At 49.6% G+C, this 20,589-nt stretch overlaps 1 protein-coding gene across 4 annotated transcripts in view; it reads left to right on the top strand.

The window, feature by feature from the left end:
- The first annotated feature begins 1,106 nt into the window (after positions 1-1,106).
- The window catches only part of CASZ1 (castor zinc finger 1), a 202,145-nt gene continuing 182,662 nt past the window's right edge, over positions 1,107-20,589 (top strand). For all 4 annotated transcript variants that reach the window (XM_068158406.1, XM_068158403.1, XM_068158405.1 and 1 more), the window contains exon 1: positions 1,107-1,278. The gene's annotated coding sequence lies outside the window, so the exon portion shown is untranslated. The remainder of the gene's footprint in view (positions 1,279-20,589) is intronic.

Below are 20,589 nucleotides of genomic sequence, written 5' to 3'. Positions count from 1 at the left end.
GCAATGACAAATCCAGAGCAAACCCATGGTTTCTGCCCCAAAGAGCTTACAGTGGGATCACTGGACAAGAGGCAACAGGTGGAGACAGACAGACAGGGAAGTACACAGGACGAGGAAGGTGCTCTTGTGAAGGGTTCAGTGTGGGTGTGCTGACGCAGAGCTTCCTGCTCCCAGTGGCTGAAATTATTCCAGAGTTTCCAGCTCTGCACATTTTGGGACTAGGGCCCAAATCCTGCAGGCCCCGGGATGGAGCATATATGTTCACCTAGGCTAATCCACTGGGTTAATGCACACAAGGGCATGGGGCAGGTGGGTGGGCAGGGGAATTGCCAGGCCCCAGAACCAAGGCTCCAGGGATGAAGGAAAGGGTCCCTCTAGATGGCTTTGCAGAGCAACCACCACTGAATGTGTAACTGTAGCATAAACTGTCTCAGTGAGATGAGGGATAGAGCTGAGAAAGCAAAGGTAGAGATGGGGAAAGTCACTTCTTAACACAGAAAGTGAGGCCTGTCTGTTGGGCTTAAAGACTAGCAAAGCCAGTACTGCAGAGTACCAATCAGTTGTGAATGCAAGGAGAAAGTGATTAGTTCTAAATTTGAGTGACATCCAGACCAAAACCATCAGTGAAAGAGAAGTAGTAAAGTTTAGAAGTTTGTAAAATAGAATCTGAACATTATGCCTGGGAAAAGGAGAATAAACCAATACAAGCAGCCTAGTTGTGGCTGATCTCCACGGAGTTTAGTCTCGGGGAACTAAGATGAGCAGAGGTCACCAGGCTGCAAAAGAGAAAACTGTGCAAAACTTGCCGTGCCTCGCTGGGAAGGAGGACGGGCGGGGGACAGGAACCGCCGGGTTCGGGGACAGGGTTTAGGTAGGGAACTGCCTGCGCGGGCTGGGAAACGGGGCCACTTCTCGCCCTTTCCCTTGCCAGGGGAGGCCGATCCGGTCCGGGTTTTGCATGCGCCGCTCCCTTGCCTGCCTGCCCTGCTTTCATGGAGACCGACTCCGCTCCGTGCCCGCTGTCTCCCCGCCCGCTCTCTCGCTCCCCTCCCTGGGCGGGCCAGGGCAGGCGGCGGTGGGATCCAGGCCGGGTTTTGTGCGCCGCCCGCCCTCCTGTTAGAAATAGGAAAATTCAATAATCAAAGCGAAGGGGAGCGCGAGGAGGAAAAATCCGGGATCAGGGCAAGTTTGATGGCGCATGCGCGCTGTAGCCTCCATCCCAAACACACACACATTTCCCTTGACTTGGAAAGTCACCCAAAGCAGCCCCAAGTGCAGGTAAGCCCGTCCGCTCCCGCCCGGCTCCGGCCCCGTCGCCGCCAGCCCCGGATCGCTGGCTCTGGGGCCGGAGCGCTGCGCGGGCGGGCGACCGGCGGCGCTACCCGGCAGGTGGGCACCGCTCCGCGCCCAGCTCCCGCGGGGCAAGCGCTCAGCCTCTGCGGGCACCGGCTGTTAGCAGCGGCCGCTGGGCTCCGCAGGAGGCGGGGAGCGGCGGGGGTGCCGCGGCGGCGGGCGGGAGTTGGGGGGGGCAGGCGGCGGCGGGGCAGCGCGGGTGCCCGCTCAGCGGCAGAGCCGGGGCCGCGGCGGCGTCCGTCAATTTGCAGGACTTTGGCAGGAGCCCGGGCAGGGGACGGGAGAACACGTGTTCCCGCTCCGCACTGGGCGCAGGTAACCGCAGCCCCGCCGCGCTGCACCGCCCGGGGGGTCCCGGTGCGGCCGAGCGCAGGCACCGGGAGAGCGAAGGGAGGAGGGATGGCAGCGGCAGCAAAGTTGAGCGAGCGGCGGCGGGAGCGCTCGGCGGGCAGGGCCGGGTGTCGGCGGAGAGAGTCGTGCCGGGGAACTTTCTGCAAAGTGGTCGGGCCGGGGCCGGCAGCGTTTCGCCCAGTGCCCGCAGCGAGACGACCGCGGCCCCCTGGCAAAGGGACAGGGCGGGCAGGGGCCGCCGCGAGCACGGCTGGGGGCAGCCGGTGCCCGGTCCCCCAGGCGAAGCAGCAGGTTATTTTTACCCGGTGGCATTTGCAGAATGCGCAGCTGATTTGCCATCCGGAGCCAGGAAGTTTTCCCCCCTCCGCCTCCCTCCCCTCCTCGCCCCCTTTCCCCCTTTCCCCCTGCGCGGCGGGGCAGCGGCGGGCAGGGGGCGGACGCCCGGGGCCGGGGCGGTGGCAGGCGGGGGGAGCGGGCCGGGGCTCCCGGGGGAGCTGGTGCCCGCCTCGGAGGCTCTAGGGACGGGGAACAGGTGTCGGAGCCGTCACTCAGAGCCGGGCCGGCGGGGTAAGGGGGGGAGGGGGGGAAACGGCGGGGCGCTGACGGAGCAGGCGAGGAGCGGTCTCGGGCCGGGACCCCGAGCGCCGCCGGTCGCGTAGCGCCGGTACCGGCGGAGGGGCGAGGGGCAACGTGGGGGGCGCAGAGGAGGAGCGGGGCTCAACGCCGGACGGGGCGGCGGGCGAGCTGTCAAGAGGCTGGGGCGGGCGCCGGGCCGGCGGGCTGCGCGGCAGCAACTTCGGCAAACTTTCCGGGATGGGGTGCGGCTGGAGGCCGCTGGAGTCCCGGCGGGTTTGATCGATCGCCCCGAGTCCTCCTGCCCTTTCGAGCTGGGGAGGTGAAACTTCTCAGGAGCTGCAGGTCCAGCCTTCTGTGTGCCCCCTCCTCTCCGCGCTTCTCAGCACGGTGGGGCCGCGCCGCCCGCTCCCTAGAAGAGGAGCTGGCTCTCCCAAAACTTCATGGATGAATTTATTTCCTCTATTGATTTGCTGACTCTTAGTGGGTAATAATTTCTCACCAAGGTTTTGGACTTCTCATTTCCAGAAGTCCTGTCTGCTTCCCACCTTCCCTTTATCTGTGTGTCGCTGCCACCTTGTTAGCTACCCTAAAGGTGGGTTGGAAGAGTTTATGGGGGAATATTGTTGAACTTCAGTAATCAAGTTTCCAGATCTTATGCCTCCTGTTTAATTTATTAGACTAGTTATTTATTCTGTTGATGATAATCTGTTGCTGGTTTCTATGGAGATGTTAAACTGATCTCTTTCAGAAATCAAACTCCATATGCACTAAAACGTTTAAAGGAGCAGCGTCCCCTTTTGTTTTCAGACTTTGTACCTTTTCAGTGCTTTTATTGGGCTCTTGTATATTTTATATATTAAAGCCTGAAGTTGAAGCTTTGTGCAAGACAGAGCTTATTATGGCTAACAGAAAGTCAGGGCTTTGATCCTTTTTTTTTTTTTTTCTTTGCATCATCATTTAAAACAGATCATTTTTCCCCCCTCATCACACAAGATAGCAGAACCCTTTCAAGATCAAAGAGTCCAGCTCAAACTATTGTTTAAAAAAAAAAAAAGGAAAAAGCCAGTTAAATTAGGGGGATGTTTCCTTAATCTGCTTATTTTGTTCTAAAGATTTTATTTTTTTTTTTTAGCAGTGAAAACAACAACAACAACAGCAGCAACTTGTGGCAACTATATTGTTATTTTTATACCTCCCAAGCCTTTTTAATGTTAAAATAAGTTCAAAGTCAAATATCTCTAAAGATAAAGTGCCTGTTAGGGTGTTTTTATGACTTGGTTTCTAAATGTGGAAGGTCAGAATCCAGTAAGCTACCGCATTAGAGAAGGTTTTAATAGTCTTTGTCTCATCTTAATGAGAGAGAAATCTCAAAAACATTTTCCCCGCAACATTTATAAATGATTTCCAAGGAGTCCCTCAGCATATAACTCACTTTTCATGGTTTCTTAACTTGCTCATTGCATTATTGTGTCTTGTTTCAGTGTCACATCACTTTTATAAAAAGTAATTGAGGGCAGAGAAGAATTTTTATTTTTTTTTTTTTCTACATGCTTAAAATTGGAGGAGTCCTGGTGGGCTGGTGGTGTGCTGGTCAGGCGGGGCACACCAGCTGGGGCTTTTTGCTCATCTTCTGGAGGAAAGTTAAAAGGTTTGCCAAGAAAATGCTACCAGCACAATGCACGGTTAACACAGTCACAACCCCTTGTACTTGCTCTTGGTGTATCTTCAGAGTGTTTCCACTCCCTGAAACCAGGGGCGTTTTTCCTCTCAGGGTGCTTCTGGGTTGCTTTTAGGAATGAAATAATCCTAGAGGAAGTAGTGCCTGTAACGCTGGGACCTGCCCCGTTGGGGTGCTGCATGCGGGTGCATTTGTATTTCACATAGACCCACACGTACACGCACATGTATGTGGAGAACACCTAAGTGGTTTGTGATCTCTGCACACTGGACTTGATCTTTTTGCCCTATTAATTTTTCTTTCCTTTGTTTTTTTTTTCCTTCCTTTTTTTTTTTTGTGTGTGTGATTTGGAGCGTGCAGAAGCATTTAATTTATTTTTTTTTGGGGGGGGGGGTAAATATTCTGTTTATTTGCTTGATTTGAATTGCAAACAGAATTGACTCTGACAAGTAAAAAGAGGAGGGGGAGAAAAAAAAGAAACACTATGGCTTTAAACTCAGGAGTTTGCATATTCTCCTTGTATCTTTCCCCTTTGCTAATTATTGTGTTGTTTTCAGAGCAAATATGTCATATCCATGGCGACCAGGCAGGTTTATTGTCTTTCAGAAGCAATAGCTCACATAAGTAATTAATGACTTCTTTTTTTTTTCCTCTGGCTTAGGTTAAACAGATCATTCAAGGAAAGTCATATCTCTCTCTCCCTCGCTCTCTTTTTTTTTTTTAGCCCAGTGACATAAGAACATGAGTTAGAACAAGAAAATACTTTAACCAAGAAGTCAACAGCTTATTTTTCCTCATTTCTTTTTAAAAGCTCCAAGTGTCAGCTTTCCACACACATGACGTTGTCATTCTTGCAGTTTCAGAGCGAAGCCTTGGTACAGGGAAAAGCCACTGAAAGCTTGAGTTCAGTTGGTGGTTGTGCAGCTGAGTGAAGTGTGTGTGTGTGTGTGTCTCTGGGTGTCCATGTGTGGGGAGGTTTTAATTCTTTTTCAAGGGCTTTTCAGTGTACTGGGAAAAATGTTCCCCTTGCTATCCATCCCTCCCCCCCCCCCGGATTCTATCTGCATTAAAATCAGTGTTAAAATAAAGGTGTGTTTTTGTATCTTGCAGATTGCAATTCAAACAGTTTCCAGGAAAGAATTAGTAATTCATTTTTATATACAGCATATATACACACATGCTTGAGCTCCACCCAAAACAATCAAGCTGGCTGGAAAAAAAAAACTTATTTCCTTTTGCTTTTCAATCTCAAGCAAACTTGCACTTTGACTTTCAAAAGCTTATTAAAAATAGCCCCCCATTTTTTTGCCAGGAGTTGGTTGCAGGTATGAATCTTGTCCTTTCCCTTCCCAACTCTCTTTCTTCCTATTAAAGCTGAATTTGCTATCTGTCCAAGCCAGGGGGTGGTTATCCGCTATGATTTACTGAGGTGGTGATTTTCTTTTCTCCCCCCAGCACCTTCACCCCTGTTTTGGTTTTGCTAATTTCATTTTCAGAAGGATTTATACACAGTCCAGCTATATAAATTCCTTGGGAGATAAAAGCGCCGCACACTTCCATAAACAGAAGCTTTTACTTGCATCCTGTCTTCCTTTTTTTTTTTTTTTCCTTAGAGTAAAAAGGGGAAAAAAAAAAACCTTAAAAACAAAACCCCAAGCCATCTGCTTGGAGCAGGTATCATAAACGTATGCTGGTAATGATGCTGTGTTCCACAATGCTGCTACTTTAACTTTTAAAATCTGTTTCCTTTCTGGTTTGTAACATTAATCAAAGAGCCGCTTCCTTCCAATTTTTCCACAGACCGGGGCTAATTAGAACCACTCCAATCATATTTTGTAAATTCCATGTGGATGTTACTGTAGGTTTGAAGATCGCGAACGCTTCAGCCTGCCTAGGCACTCTTAGGGTGGTTTTATTAATGTCTCTCTCTCCCAATCCAGTTCACGGTTTCTCTCTGTTCACACACATAAGGGTTAGGGGTTGGGAGGGTTCACCCCAAACAGATTTGTGGGTTCGCGCGCAGGGGTGTGTCAGAAACGGGCACTGAAAGTTAGGAAAAAGAAGAGCCAAGAAGGAAAGGGTTTTTGCAGTGTAGTTTCCGAAGAGCCACAGAGAAGCCACCAAGTAATGTGAAGCTGAGGATTCAACAGACTTGATAATTGAGCCCTTAACCTCCTGATGTCTATATCAGAAAAACAGAGTCTAGCAGAGGGAGACAAAGAATAAAAGCAAATACTGAGTAGGAGGAAGCTGGGGTGATGACTGAAATACTGAAGTATAGTTCAGGGTCTGTGTGAATCTGTATGTTACGTTTCCGTGGGTTCAGATTTTGCCTCTGGCGAGACGTGGCTGGTTTAAAGGTGGCAGAGGGAGAACCTGATGTTTCTAATGCAGCTGAGAGCCTGGCATTGCTCTGGCATGATAAGATGTAGCTTAAAGAGACTTCGCTTGGAATTGGTGTTTATGTATCTGTTTCTTTTTGGGTTTGAAGGACTGACTAGTGATTTTTATTTTTTTTTTTTTTTAATATTTATAGGAAGTGAAACAGGTAGAAGTTGAGAGTTTTCAGGTTGCCATGATTAGAATCAAACCAGTTTGAGCACCCGGCAGGGCACCTGCTTCCATGCCCTGCCACAGTATTTCTCTCCTGTATGTTTTGTGCACCTAAATGGGGCATCCAGGAATTAGGGGGCAGCGGGCTCACGAGAGAGCTCTTAAAGTTAACTTGCTTTTGGTGTGTAAGACTGCAGCTTCAAAGAAAAGCAAGAGCGCATCGTAAATTTTGCTAAAATTAATCAACCGTTTAAGAGCTCCACATTAACAAGGCTTCCCAGCCACGCAGCTTTCTTCCTCTCTTCTTCTTCTTTCTCATTCAAAGTCCGAGAGGGTTGGGGTAGAGGGGGGAGAATATGAGTAAGAAGAGGAAAGGGTAGAATTTGAGTAGAAATAATAAACACAAAAAAGGCTGGATTTGTAGAATATAAATCCTTATGTGTCCTTGATCCATATTGTCAGGGCTTTTTTTTTTTTGGTCGGATTTGTCCTGTGTGCCTTTGACGGAAAAGGCACGTAGAGAGAGAGAGAGAGAGAGCGCGACAGAGGGGGAGAGAGAGAGACGTGTCACTGCTTTGGAGCTCATTATCATTCTTAATAAGTCTTAAGGAATAAAGAGGAGCATTGAGTGTAAATGCTGGGTAATCCTAACACTCCTCAAGGTGAGAGGAGTCTCGAGGACACAGAGAAAGAGAGCGAGGAGGAGGGGGCTTCTGCAGGGGCAGCAGAGGAGGTCTGGATGAAAGTAGTTTTTGAGGGGGTGGGCAGGGGTTAGCAGGGCTTGGGCTCTGGGGCACTTTTTGGTTTGTTCCACAGGCCCGTGTCAGGGAAAGTTGTCTCCCAAGTTTGCATCCCAGAGACGGTAAGCAACCCAGGCTGGGGCTGCGATACGCGCCTCTAACGTTGGTGTTCTCTGACAGGCTTTGGTTTGAGGAACAAGGCTGCTGGCCTCCCGTTTTGGGCCTATGCTAAAGGGCCTGGCTGCCCAGGCTGGGCTATAGGCCGGGTGCTTTACCATGCCCCTGGCTCAGTGCCTGCGCCTCAGCTCAGGGCGGGACCTCGCTGCCTGCTCAGCCCGCGCACCCTGCCCTTAGCTCCCCCGCATTCGTGCTGTGGGATGTCACCACTCCTGCCCTTGGCCGGGTCCCCTCAGCGCGGCTCCCCGCACCTGCAGCGCGTCCGCTGCAGCGCCCGCTGCTCCGACACTAGGTGGCTTAGAGCACAGCACGGCTCGGCTCGGGCTGCCGCCACCCGCGTTCCGCTGGGCTCCAGCCCGCAAACTTCAGGCTGACAGCAAAACCTGGCGGTGTCTTGGAGGCCGTGCTGGATTCAGGTATCGCAGACCTCCTTGGCAGTGTGTTTGCAGTGGCCTCGGAGGAGTGGAGCCCGTGCGGCAGTGAGAGAGGACGCCGCTGAAGTGACTGCAGGGGCTGGGCTGCTTGCTCTGATAAGGAGTCGGGAACCTGCCTGCGTTGCTGGGTCCTTCCCTCTCCAGGCAGATTTCACCATAGCCGTTTCAAAGGGTGTGTGTGTGCGCCTTTTGGAAAAAAAACATTTCAGGGTTGGCAGAGCCTGGCTAAGTGTGCTGATGCGTAATGGAAGATGCCAAGCCTTCCGTGGTGCCCACTGGCCCTTCTTTCTGGTCTCTTATCTCAAGTCCACTTGCAGGCTGTAATTGGGAATTTGCCTAATGTATCCAAAGCCTAAACAGGGCTGTGGAATATTGCACTCAGAATTTTTGTCCCTTCCTGTAGTCTCTGTTCAGACCAAAGCTCCTGGCTGAAGTAGGAGCTTTGCCTTTTTACCAATAACTCCAAGTATTTTGGTACAGGTGGGAAGGAGCTGTGGATGCTGAGTTTTGCTCAGTTGGCACCAGAAGCCAAATACAATGAGGTGTAAGTCTTGCTAAATGCTGCTTTTCCTGGGTCCAGGTGCTTGGCTTAAAGGTTAAGTGTTACACTGGTAATATTATTAGGTATTAAGTTATTAGTAATGGAACTGTGGGGCTTGCCTGTACTTGGCAGAGAACCACTAAGGAACTGTGTTAAAGCTGAGTTCATCCTGGTTTCTCCAGTAGTGTCCTTCCAGCATGCCTCAGCCCTGAGCTGGAGGCAGCAGTAGAAAACATGGATGGAGTTGTGCTTTGTCTGTCTTTTGAACTCTTTCCTGAGACAGCTAATGAGTTGTAGCAAGGAGGCAATGGGCTCTTGTGTTATCTGCACACACTCCCCCCCCCCCCCCCCCCCATGCTCTCTGTGTCCAGTGGCTGTTGATGAGGTGTCAGCTAATACCTTTCATGCGTGATTGAGTTAGTCTAGAATAGGGCCCAGAGGTACAAGAGTCTCTGCTCCTGGGGCGAGCTCTAGAGCCGTCCAGCTGTGGAGGCCTCATGTAACAAGCGCTGTAGGAAATGGGGCTGTGTCTGCAGAACTGGCAGTTGTTTGGAGCCTTTGGCTCCTTGCTCACCATGATGTTTTGGGGTGGTTTTCTTTCCAGAAGGTCTCCTATTTTTGTTCTGTCACCAGTGATGCTGTTTTGAAAGAAAATAGGTTGCTTCTAAATTCTGAGCCATAGGGCTTGTCATTTCAATGATAGTACAACAAGTCACCTCAGAGTTGGTCTCCAAGGCTGGTCCTGATCCTTCTATGTAGAGAGTCAGCTGGCAAGGCTGGTCCTAGTGCTGGGAGGGCATCACAGTGTTGCACGTATCGGCATCGATCCAGCTTGGGAAGGAAGGAGGTAGATGAACTCTACAGCTTTTTCAGGGGCTTTTTAGTTTTGGATGCTCTCCTTTGACAGGAGAGTGTGAATTGGAAAGCTTAAAAGAGAATCCTTACATCCCCTTCACGGGAAGGACTATTTGAAACTGTGAAAAGGGTCTGCTTTCAGATATGTACTAAAATGTCTTGTGGAACATCACTCAGGAGGGGCCTGCAGTAGTCCTTGTGGAACAAGGGTTGAGAGTGTGACCCTAGCACACATTTCTCCAGCGGGCTGGGAGAAAAGCTGACTGGCCAGTGTTTCCTTAAAGTACAAAATCACCTGGTTCTGGTCCTGACTGACTGGAAGGTAAGGATGGCAGATGGCTCTCACTTGCAAGCTAATTCTTTTCTTTCCTGGTTTTGTTTCTGCTTCCAATAGCAGAGGGATGAGAATTTTTTTATTCCTCAGCCCTATGAGTCCCAGCTCTACACCTTTCCCAGTGTGGCGAGGTAGAGCCTTCTAAGTAACCAAACGTGAGCGTAGGTGGCATAAATGCAAACTGAGCTACGTGAGCTCTGCCTGCGCCTTCTTCCTCCTGCCCTGCTCAGCCTGTGCCCGTGCCAGTGAGAGCCAGGGCTGCACAGAATCACCCTCTCCTGCATGTTGGATGGTGAAGCTGGCAAAGAGCTCCCAGCCTGGCTGCCTCCCCATGGTGGCTGTGTCTGCAGAACATCCTCTGTGTAGGGCTGCTGGCGATGAGCCCCTCCCTCTACCAATGCCTCAGGCTCGGCCAGCTTTATACCAGGGGAGCAGTGTCCTTTCACACTGGTGAGCCAGCAAAATCTCTCCCAGGGGTTATTGTAACCTCTCAGCAGCGATTTGCAAACAGGCATTGGGAGATAAAGTCTTGGTGCCGAGCAAAGGGCCAGTAGGGCAGATATGAAACGCGGCAGGTTTATGAAAGGGAAGGTGTATGAAATGCAGCCTGCATCTCCCATTTCACTGCACTATGCCAAAACACACAGTTTCTTATTTCAGTCACTGTGATCTTTCAAGGAGGTTAATTTCCATGACGAACTCCAGACCACGTGCTTGGAGGATTTATCTAATTAGACTGACACTTTTCTTTTTTAAAAAAGAAAATTAAGCTGCACCTTGGAGGACTTAAGTATTTTAAACTGTGGGAGAGGCAGCAGGCAGTGTGATCCCTGCTCACAGAGCAGGGAGAGAGGAAATTTTCCCTTTTTCAGTCTCCTGTTCAAGACTTCACCAAAGGTCCCCATTTACTTGATTTTCTTACGTGGTGGCTGGATGCTAAAGAGTGTTTTATCCTGCTTGAGTGAGTCCCTAAAGCTTCAGCTGGCTCTTTAACTTTTTTAAACTATTGATGTTCTGGGCTGTTACATATTCAGAATGGAGTGGAGGGTAAAGGGGAGACCTGTTAATGTTCCTTAGCCTAAAAAACTGCATCCTCCCACGGCAGCAAATGGGGAGCCTGCAGCAATGTAATGACTGAGGTAGGTATTTGTCCCTCTCCTCGTGCTTGAGCATCTTGTGCTCATGAATGTGCGCATCGTGGAAGCTGGGGGGGCTGTCCTTGCCTTGTCCATGGTCATACAGAGACGTGAGTCCCAGGAGAGCCCCTCCTCCTCATCCAGCCTCGTTGGGTCGTGTTTGGGTATCCTGCTGAAAATGCCTTTCAGACAAGAACTGGGAGTTTGCTGTAATAAAACCCAAGGCTGTGAGGTTGAGGCTGTTGCATGCAGGCAAGCCCTGCACTTTCCTCGGGCTGGAGAGTGTTTTCACTTGCAGGCACAGTGAATGATGCTGATTTTGTTCCCATCAGAGGGCTCCCGGAGTCCTGTGTTACACTTGCTGCCTGCTGCCTGCCTGTTACTTGGCAGACTTCCTGCGTTGCTTTGTGAATCCAGGTTCAGACCACTTCAGGTCTGATACCACTTCAGCTGTTTATCCTTGCAAAGGAGACGGAAGGAAGGTCTTTGCAGGACACTGTATTTGCTGCACTGAACTCAGACTACATTTTCTTGCAGCCCAGGCTGGAGCAGAGTAGTGTTTGTGGGCTCTGGTCTGGACGGGGAGGAAAGTGTCCACGAAAGAGGGGCCAGCCTGAGAGCAGCCTTGCTAATTCTGGTGATAATACATTGAATTCTCTGGAGCTAGTCATGTTGCAAGACTCAGCACAGAGTGAGAAGAATACAGCAGCCTTGTCCAAGGAGACGGTCACCGGTTGCACAGCAGTCCCCAGCTGACGTGCTAAAGAATCCAAAGTGGATTGAATCTGAGATTTGATTTCAGTTTGTCTTTGGTGAGGAAAGGCACAAAAATAGACATCTCCCTTCCTAATCGCCCCTCCAGTGCAGAAGCAAAAGAGAAAGAAAAATACTACAAGCTAGCAGGCACTCAAAGGTCTGCCCAATAAGCGCGCTGTCGGCTGGGGAGCGATCGTTCTGGCTTGGTCAGCCATCCCTAACAAGTTACGGGTTGTATAAACTCCCAGCTTACAGCTGTAAATTTACTCAATTTTGAATACAGCCACAAGCTGGCTCAGCAGGATCTGAGACCGTCTGTTCCAGTAGTTCTGGTATGGTTGAAATTCACAGCTTCTGGGGGCCCTAGCACTGGACACATGCAACTGTGGAGGGCCAGGTCCTAGACCGCCCCCCACACAGCCCTGCCATACCCTACACTGGAAAGGATCTCACCATTAGAAGTTGCTGTGTTAATTTATCTTTTCTTAGCTTTTAGCTTCCTTGTTTTGGGTGGATTCCTCTTGATCTGCGTAGCATCATCTCCACCACCTCTGTACCTGTTTCTGTCCCTCATCTGAACATGGAAAGCTTGGCTGAGGGGAGATTCTCCTCCAGAAAGCTCCCAAAGGGTCACCTATCACAGCAGTGCTGTCTGTGCTGGATTTGGTGGATTTGGTCCACATGCAGTCTGCTCAGTCCTGTGCTGAGGTGGAGTCAGTGGGTGTTTGAGTGACAGAGAGCAAAAGTGTAGTTCTGACTTTAGGGTTTGTTGCAGAGTTAGGGATCAGCCTCTCCAAATGGCTGTAATCTTGCAACATTTGATGCTCCTAGAAAGCTGAACTTTTGGCTTTTCAGCACTGAATCATGATGCACAAGGAGCCTGTTATTTGCACTGAAAGGGCGTTGAGCCCAAGAATCCAGTTCAGTTTTGATCACCTCTTACGTCTTCAGAAACTGGAGAATTATCAGCCTGGCAGAGGCAGTCTAGGGCAAGAGGGACATACCTGCCTAATCCTGATCCTAACCCATGTTCTTCTCTTACTGCTGGCTGCATTTCATCATGTCTTGTGGGGAAGCATTTTGTCCAAAACAAGCCCTTTTGTCTTGCAACGAGCATTGAGTACTGCCATGGTCTGCTATTGACACCTTAGCCATCAGCAGATCTCTTGTGCTATTTTCTGTTTGCTGGAATGGACTGGGAAGGTAGAAGTGGCTTGAGGGATGGCCAACCCCAGACCTTCTGAACACACACCTGGCAGCCTCTGCCCTGAGCTGCTGTCCAGCTCTCCAGAATAGCTCATGGCCACTTTCCCTGGAGTGGGTGTGTTGCCTGGTTCAGGCTCCTCCAGGTATGAGAATGGTGAGGGCAGAGGTTAAGGGGATAATGTGGCTCTGAACACTGCAAGTGTTCACTCTGGAATCCAGCTTCCTCCAAATAAATGAAAATGAGTGAATGCAAATGAAAGGGTTGTGAGAGATTTCCTCTCTCATCTTCCTCCTTTCCCCTCTGGAGCTGTGCTGACTTTGGCTCCCAAAGGGTTAAGGTGACTCATGCCCCTTTCACCAGATCTGCTGGCAGGAACGCTTCATCCCAGCCTCTAATTGGTGGTGTTTGCTCTGCACTTTCTCGCTCTGGTTTTGATGAAAACATTTAACCAGGAGCTTAGTGTGCAGAGGCTCCCAGCTGACAGCCGCCGCACTGTCTTTACCAAGTTGTCCTTGCTGTGTAAATTCAGCAGCCTGGCTTAGGGGTGGCAGGGGAGGACAAAGTACACAGCATTGCAGCCCCTGGCCCCTTGGGTCAGGCTGTTCTTACCTACAGCAATCTTTGAGGTCCAGACCCATATTTACTTTACTCTGCAGGTGCCTTTCTGTACCTGGAGAGACAGGCACTGTAGAAGCCAGTTCAGAGCCTTAAGATGAAGATGCAGAGGTGGGAAGAGCAGCCACATCAGAGGGAGAGCTTGGTAGGGCTTGAGAGGTCTTTTCCCAGACCATCCAGCTGCTATTCTTCCCCAGAAAACTGGCCCTGTGCTGCAGAGGAGCGATGGAGCTACTGGTTCTGTTAGATGGAGATGACCTATCTAGTCCTTCCTGTGCCATTTGGGAGCTTGTGCAGGATTTCCCCAATGCATTAATTCTTTGCAGTGTTTCACGTAATAACCTCCTCCTCTATAGGCTCTTCTCGTGGGTTTCACCCTAGGAAGTCTCAGCTGATTCTAATTTTTGCCATGCAAGTGGCAGTGAAGTTACCATGTCCTTACAGAGACAGTCTTGAGAGCGGGCATGTCCAGGCTCCTCAGTTGCTACGTCACAGAACCCTTAGGCAGCAGCAGAACTGAAAGAGCCCTGGGGGGAGATGCCAGTTTATCTGTGTTGCTACTGGAAAATACATTCAAATTTCTGCCCAAACAGGAGATTGTGACACACAAGAAATTCATCCGAGCCTGTTGGGGCTGCCACTGCTCTAATATTTCTTTACTTTTCTTTCTTTATCTCTGGTGATCTACCCTATGAACAGCAAAACAAATCCAGATGGGAAAATTCATAAACCAGAAAATCTGGATTCCCTGTTCCTGGAAAAGCATGATTCCCTGTTCTCAGCCGCCTCCATGTGTCATGGGGTCTGCCATGAAAAGATGCCAGGCCTGTGGAAAGAAGCCAGGCCTGGGTCTGCATTAAAGAACCTGAGCAGCAGTGTAACACCCCGTGTGAGCCTGGGTTCCAAAGGAGATGTGCTGCACTGGAGGAGCAGGATTCGCCCAGGGAGGGTTGATGAACCAAGATGTTTGTCCTCCCTAGACCCATTTGTGGACCTTGACTGACATCTTTCTGTTGAACTGATTATGCCTGTTGAGGGAAATTTTCTGCCTCTTCCCTGACCCTGACTATTGATAGTCTGGAACCAAATACATGTGTCTCATTAAAAACAAGAAGAGCTGGGCCAGGCCACCACTCCACACAACGTCTGTTATCAGCCCAGAGAAAGGGGAGCGAACAGGTGTAGGATAACAGTGCAACTGAGAGAGACCAAAGTGCATCATAAAATAAACAGCCAGTGCTCCAGCTCCCCCAGATGCACCATTGAATAGCAGGGTCTGCAGTGTGCTTTTGAACGTGCTCTGAGCAAGTGCCCGCTTGGGGCACCATTTAATTTGCAACCAGGAACGGGCTGGTGATTTTCTGCTTCATGGTACTGCCTGAAGCCCTCTGCCCTTCGGTTGTGCTTGGGGCTGCCAGAGCAATGTAAGCTCCCTGCCTCAAAGAGCTTAAAGCTGGGGGCAAGGAGGCTGTGCGCAGCACTGACCAGCTGTGGGCTCGACTGTAGGCCTGGATGGAGAACAGAAGAAGGCATCTTAGCCTTCACTTATCAGAAGTAAGGCTCACTGCTGGCTTTACTATGACCTTCACAACTTTCCAAGTCTCCAGGAAGGAGCCCATCCAGCCTTTTTGTGATAGTCTTTCCTCCTGAGATTCCTTAGATGAAGATGTTTGTACCAAGATTTGAGTTCTTTGCACCTTTTCTTACTGTGAGAATCTTCTGTTGCCCCTTGCACTTTGGAGCTGGCAGAGCTTGCAGTAGTGCTGCTGGCAGTTTTGTTGCATTTAGTGAAGCAGCAGCTTGGCTTATTCCACCCCATCAGCAGCCAGCACTTTAGTGTCTTAGTGTGACTCAGCCACTGGATTGTGCTTACCCAACAATACCTTTTGTCCTTTGCCCAAAACTTCTGGCCAAGAAAAAGGGGAAAAAAGGAGGAGGGAGAAAAGAAAAAAAAGAAAGATAAAATTTTACATTTAGTTGTCCTTTCATCACAGGTGGTGCCAGTTGGTTTTTGCTTTATTTGTACAGGGTGGGGAGAAGAGAAAAAGAAAACAAGGTGGAACTCGGACAAGGCCCAGGAAATGTTTGAGTCTGACAACAAACTTCCTTTGTTCAGGGGAACAGGGGAAAGAGAACAGAAAAAAGGGGCAGAAGACCAGCTGAAACCAACCTGAGCCCTGTGCTGCTGGGCATGTTTCTTCTTCCTACTCTTCATTGTTTGGGGTTTTTTGTTTTGCTCAGATGTCTTGTGATAATCTTGTTTGCACAAGGGCCTTTGTGTGCTGCCTTCTAGAAGGTGGACAGGTGAAAGGTGCCCTGGGGACACATTCGTTACTTGGATGGAGAGGATCTATCATTTATTCTAGGAGTGTTCTGCAGACTGATGCTTTGCATGGTCCCTCCTCTCTAGTCGTGGAGATCAGGATGGCTAGTGGGGAAGGATAGGCCATGCTGTTAAGGAGAAGGGAGAGATGAACAGTTCAGGGGACAGAGGTGCAAGTCATGGAACAAAATGTGGAAACTGAAGGGTTTTGTTGATGAGAAAAGGACGAGCACCTTGAGGGCAGCCATCAGGAATACTGCCTAGAGGACTCCTGAGTGCCACCAAATGCTAGGGCATAGACCTTCCTGTCACAGGAAAACTCTGACCGGCAGGTTCTTGTTGACACAAAATCTTGTGCTGACTCACCTGCGAAGTTCTTCTTGCAAAAGAAGACCTGGGAGCTGTGGGATAGCTGCCCAAGGAGCACTAGAGATTAGAGTGACCGTGTGTTAGATCAGACAAAATGGATTCTGGTGAGGTTAGGTTTCAGCAGGAGTGTTGCAGCCAATTCACTGGTGCTTACTCCACATGCTTACTGTCAGGGCCACACAGTGCCTGTGGGCTTCCTGGAACATGGTTAGAACAGTCTATGTGTTGTCCCATCTGAACAGGTGGTGACAGCTCTGTCAGGCACTTGCATGCAGTCCATGTATTGTACGTTCACTACAGCTGTGCTGGGCTTGGGTGGCACTCAAGATCTGTTTCTCTCAGGAGATGTTCTTCCCTGGGATGCTGGCTAGTGCCTTCCCAAATTGTCCTTTACTTCTTAGGTGACTGTGTTCAGTGCTGTAGTGGTCCTGCAATGTTGGAGTAGCTGTGTGGTGAGCACACTGGACCTGAAAGGCTGATGAGACTTTTCTTGGCCAGGTTAAGGGAGATGCTACACAGTGCTTAATTAATCTATTTGGGTGCATCAAAATTACTGGACAAAGTTGTGGATATCACTGTGGATGTTGCCAGTTACAACTCTTCCCCTGATACTGGGGAAGTGGATTCCCTGTATTGCATTTGCTGGGATTTGGATGCTTGGTGTCCTGTCTTTTCAGTGCAGGTTCTCTCCTAGTTTCATCAGACAGCCCTGGAGCTGATCTTTCTGTGAACCCAGCCTCTGGATCTGGGACCCCTGGGTCGCAGGAGACATTGCCAGTTAAATAACTCCACAGCAGAGCCTGAATTCCACAAGTCCCAGGCGAGAGCTCTAATACTTCCACTGCAAAATACTCTCTTCCAGATTTACACTGGGAACTGCTGCCTTCAGTCTCAGTCTTTGCCTTAGTTTCTGTATCTGTCCAGGGGAGATAATAAAGCTCGCCTGCAACACGGCTTGTGGCTGAGAATTAAGGAACGGTTTCCAGAGCCAGGCAGAAATCAGCTACAGACCATGGGCTGTGTTTTTGCTGCTACTGGGTTTGTCTGGAGTTTAGAATTTAAGACCTGAGTGAGATGAACAGGGGAAGGTGAATGTACTTGCTGCTGAGGGGCTCTGGGGAAACTTGCCCACGGCTCTCAAGGGAAGCAGCTGGCACCCGGATGCTGGCAGCAGGAGCGGTGGTGGTGAGTGAGTGGCTTTCCTGCTGTCCCTTCCAAATACGGGAGTGACTGTGGGGAACGATTTCAAAGCCACCACTATGGAGATTAAGGGGATGAGAATGTAAATCTCAAGTAAAAAGGTAATTGAATGTAATAGCAAACACTGCTCGGTCTATGTTAATTTTAGCTCTTCCCCTGGATACAAGGCGCTGTATTAGTGTTTTATTACCATTTTGTTTGCACTAATAAAATAGTAAAATTTATTTCAAGGAAGTTGAAGGATGGTTTTACAATGCAAATTTGAAGAAATTGGACTTTTCATTTACGCCACTGCTATTTTAAACCCTGAAGGGTGTAAATTAGCCTCCTGTGCCTGGGTGAAATCCACTGCTTCCACGAGCAGGGGGAGGATTTGATGTGGGGGAGAAGAGAACAAAACCAAATCATCTGAATATTTCAGAGAGACACAGATATCTGACGAGGAGAGAGGAAAAAACTGACTGCCTGGGCTCACTGAGAGGAAGGGCTAGAGCAGAGCTGGGAGAGCTGTTTGGAAAGCAGGTTTCTGCTGAAGGGCTGCTTCAGCTGTGGGGAGCATCAAAAAGGGGTAGCACAGGACAGCAGATGTGTCAATGGGCACTGTGCTGTGCCCTGTGATGGCTACCCACTTCCTGCTGGTGAAGGAGGCACCAGTGATTTGGGATCAGCCCATTAACAGGTTCTGTCAGTAACAGAGAGTTCCTAGAAGTGTGGAAGCCTTGGGCAGGTTTTGCTTTCCAGCCCAGGGGCCCTTCACTTCCCATGTGGCAAATGCTTCTCTTGCTTTGCTGGCCTCATCTTCCTGCTGTTGCCCAGCCCATCCACAGCCAGGCCCAGCCTGCCTCTGATTCACTCCTGAGTCACAGTGCTGCTAGTGAAGGTGTCTCCAGCCCCAGAAGCTGGTTCAGTGACCTCCTCCTTCACCTAGGGCTCGTCTTTGGTAAGAAATGGAAAGGGATGGGCAGATTATCTGGTCCCTTTCACCTTTGTAAAGTTGTTCATAACAGTCCTGTTCTGATCAGGCTGCTTTGCCTGCTTGGCCTTGACGTAAATGATGCTGTAAAGGCTGAGCCACACAGAATCGGGTCCAGAGAGCCATGTTTGGTTCCAAAGGTCCTCCACTGCGTTGGCTGCATGCCACTCGGGCTGCATGGCACTCATGTCTCAGGGTGTAGAAGCATCCAAAGCTTAGCAGAGTTCTTGGACTTCTCTGAGCTTCTCTAACAGTCTGAAAATCTCACAGAGTAACTTTGAGGGCTTCATTCTCCTGCAAATGGAGATGTGGAACAGGAATTGTTACATCACATTTCAAATCCCAGAGGTCCTGTTCCCCAGCTGGGGAAGGCTTTGAGTTACTGTTTTCTCATCATGTTCACCTTGTGCTTGCTTGAAGACTGCTTCAAGCAATACAGGCATGGAGGGAACTGCTCTGAGTTTCTCCTGTATAGGAGAATGAACATTTTTTACTGAATCTTGACTAAAATTTTACCTTGGATCATCGTCCTGCGATTATCTCACTCCATCTGTTAGGATGGGCTGCACCAGGTTTTTGTACAGTGCTTGAGGTTCCATTCTGGGTGTGAAGTACTTGGAGAACCCTTTTGGTTTTGGTATCTAGTGTCCACTGAGCACCCAAAACATTGCTAATTCCTAGGCAGTTTCTGACCACAAGTATCAGGGATTTTGTTGCTAGCTCAGTCACACCGCTGTGGGCTGCTCCCTCTGTGGGCTGTAATTGTTCAGGTACTCGTTTGGTGTCTGGCCTGGTCTAGCTGTTGCCCTGCATTCTTGGCCAAGTGGTGCAGAGTGAGCTGGAGAGGAAAAACCAGCTCTGGTGATCTGATTTCACAGTGAGGTAGATCTCCCAGCTCTCCTTTGCACTATGAATATCATCTCATTTTATCCTCAAGAGGCCTTTCAGGACACAAACCACTGCTCACCCCACATGAAGGCAGGACAGAGCTTCAGGTTGTTACTATTTATGGTTTGGAAAGCAGCAAATCCACTGGGAAAGTTGAAGTCAGGCTCCAGGTCCTGTGTTCTTGCCGCTGTGAACCTCTCCTGGCATCTGGCTATTAAAGAAGGTCTTCAGAAGTTTTGCATCCCTCTTGCAGGTTCAGCTTCTAGCACAAAGCCACTAGCCCATGGGGTGGTATCAGGCAGGCCTCTTAACCTCCCTGTCCTGCTCCTTTGGTGGGTGTAGCAGAGGCTGAGCCAAGACTGAGGGCGTTACCAAAGAAAGCAAAGACTTATTTTTGGCATTGAAATGGTTTCCTATTCCAGGCGAGTCTGGGGAGCAGCCTGGTTGTGTACCCAAGGATTTAAGCAGTGCATTAAGCAGAGGGGTTACACTCCGGGTGGATTTCAATCAAAAACTATAATTACATCAAATAGCAAACGGAAATGGAAAAAGAGGATTACTGACTCGACCCTGAACAATGTTGGCTGCTGAACTTGCTCCATTATTCACACCCCCTCTTTTGCCTGAGGTGGGGGGTGTGTTTGTAGGTAGTAAGGCCCCCCCTCCTTTTTCCATTTCCTTCATCCATCTGATGAAGTCAGAGTCCCTGTGTTGCTATCAGTGCTTGGAGGAAGGCTGGAATTTGCATGACTTGGATTTGGGACTTTGCAGGGCAGGTTTGATCTCCCTCTACAACTCTTCCTGGCTCCAGGCAGGAAGAACTGCTCTGCTAAGGCAGTCATGGGAACCCCCAGGCCCACGAGCTTGCTCTCTTTCTCTGTTTTGTTATCAGTCTGGTGTTGTGGCTTCATCACTCTTCATCCTCAAGGAAACTGGAAAGCTCCAGAGTGCCAATGGGAAATGTGTTCTAACCAGGAGATCTAAGTTAGTGTTTAAAACTCATCTTGAGTTAGGGGAGCTGTTCTGTAGCTGTGTTGGGCCTCTGAAAGAGACAGTTTTGCTTCGTATGACCTCTGGCCAGTCCCTTCCACCTGCACCCAGAGTTTGGGGCTCCCAGGTCTGCTCTCTAGTTCAAGGTGGAATGTGGTGTCCTGAAGTACTTGAGACACTTTCTGCATTCCAATTTGCCATTTTTGCTGTCTAGCACTGCTGAACCTGCCGCCTGCCTTCTGGTCTTCATCTGTCCCCCTTCATTTGTCCTGCTCTTCCAGTCCCTCCTCATGTCTCCCTTCCTGCTGTTGGTAGGTTGTGTCTCTACATGCCTGTCCTGTCGCACACCTGAGCTTGGGAGGATGTGTAGTGAATGTGCTGAGATTGTTGGAAGTGTTTACCAGACAGGGAGGATAAGGCATTCAGTTCCCTACTGCCTTCCCAAGCCTGCTTTCTCAGATGGTTTTCCAGATGTCTAATACCAGCTTTCATAGCCCAACCCAGCTCCTGTTTGATGGGATCTCTTCTCTGTTCATGCTA

Source organism: Melanerpes formicivorus, unplaced genomic scaffold, assembly GCF_026170545.1.
Source record: "Melanerpes formicivorus ecotype bairdi unplaced genomic scaffold, bMelFor1.0.p_v2 SCAF_39, whole genome shotgun sequence".
NCBI classification, from domain to species: domain Eukaryota; kingdom Metazoa; phylum Chordata; class Aves; order Piciformes; family Picidae; genus Melanerpes; species Melanerpes formicivorus.
Note: the sequence above shows the minus strand (reverse complement) of the source record. Positions and strands in the feature narration are given on the sequence as shown.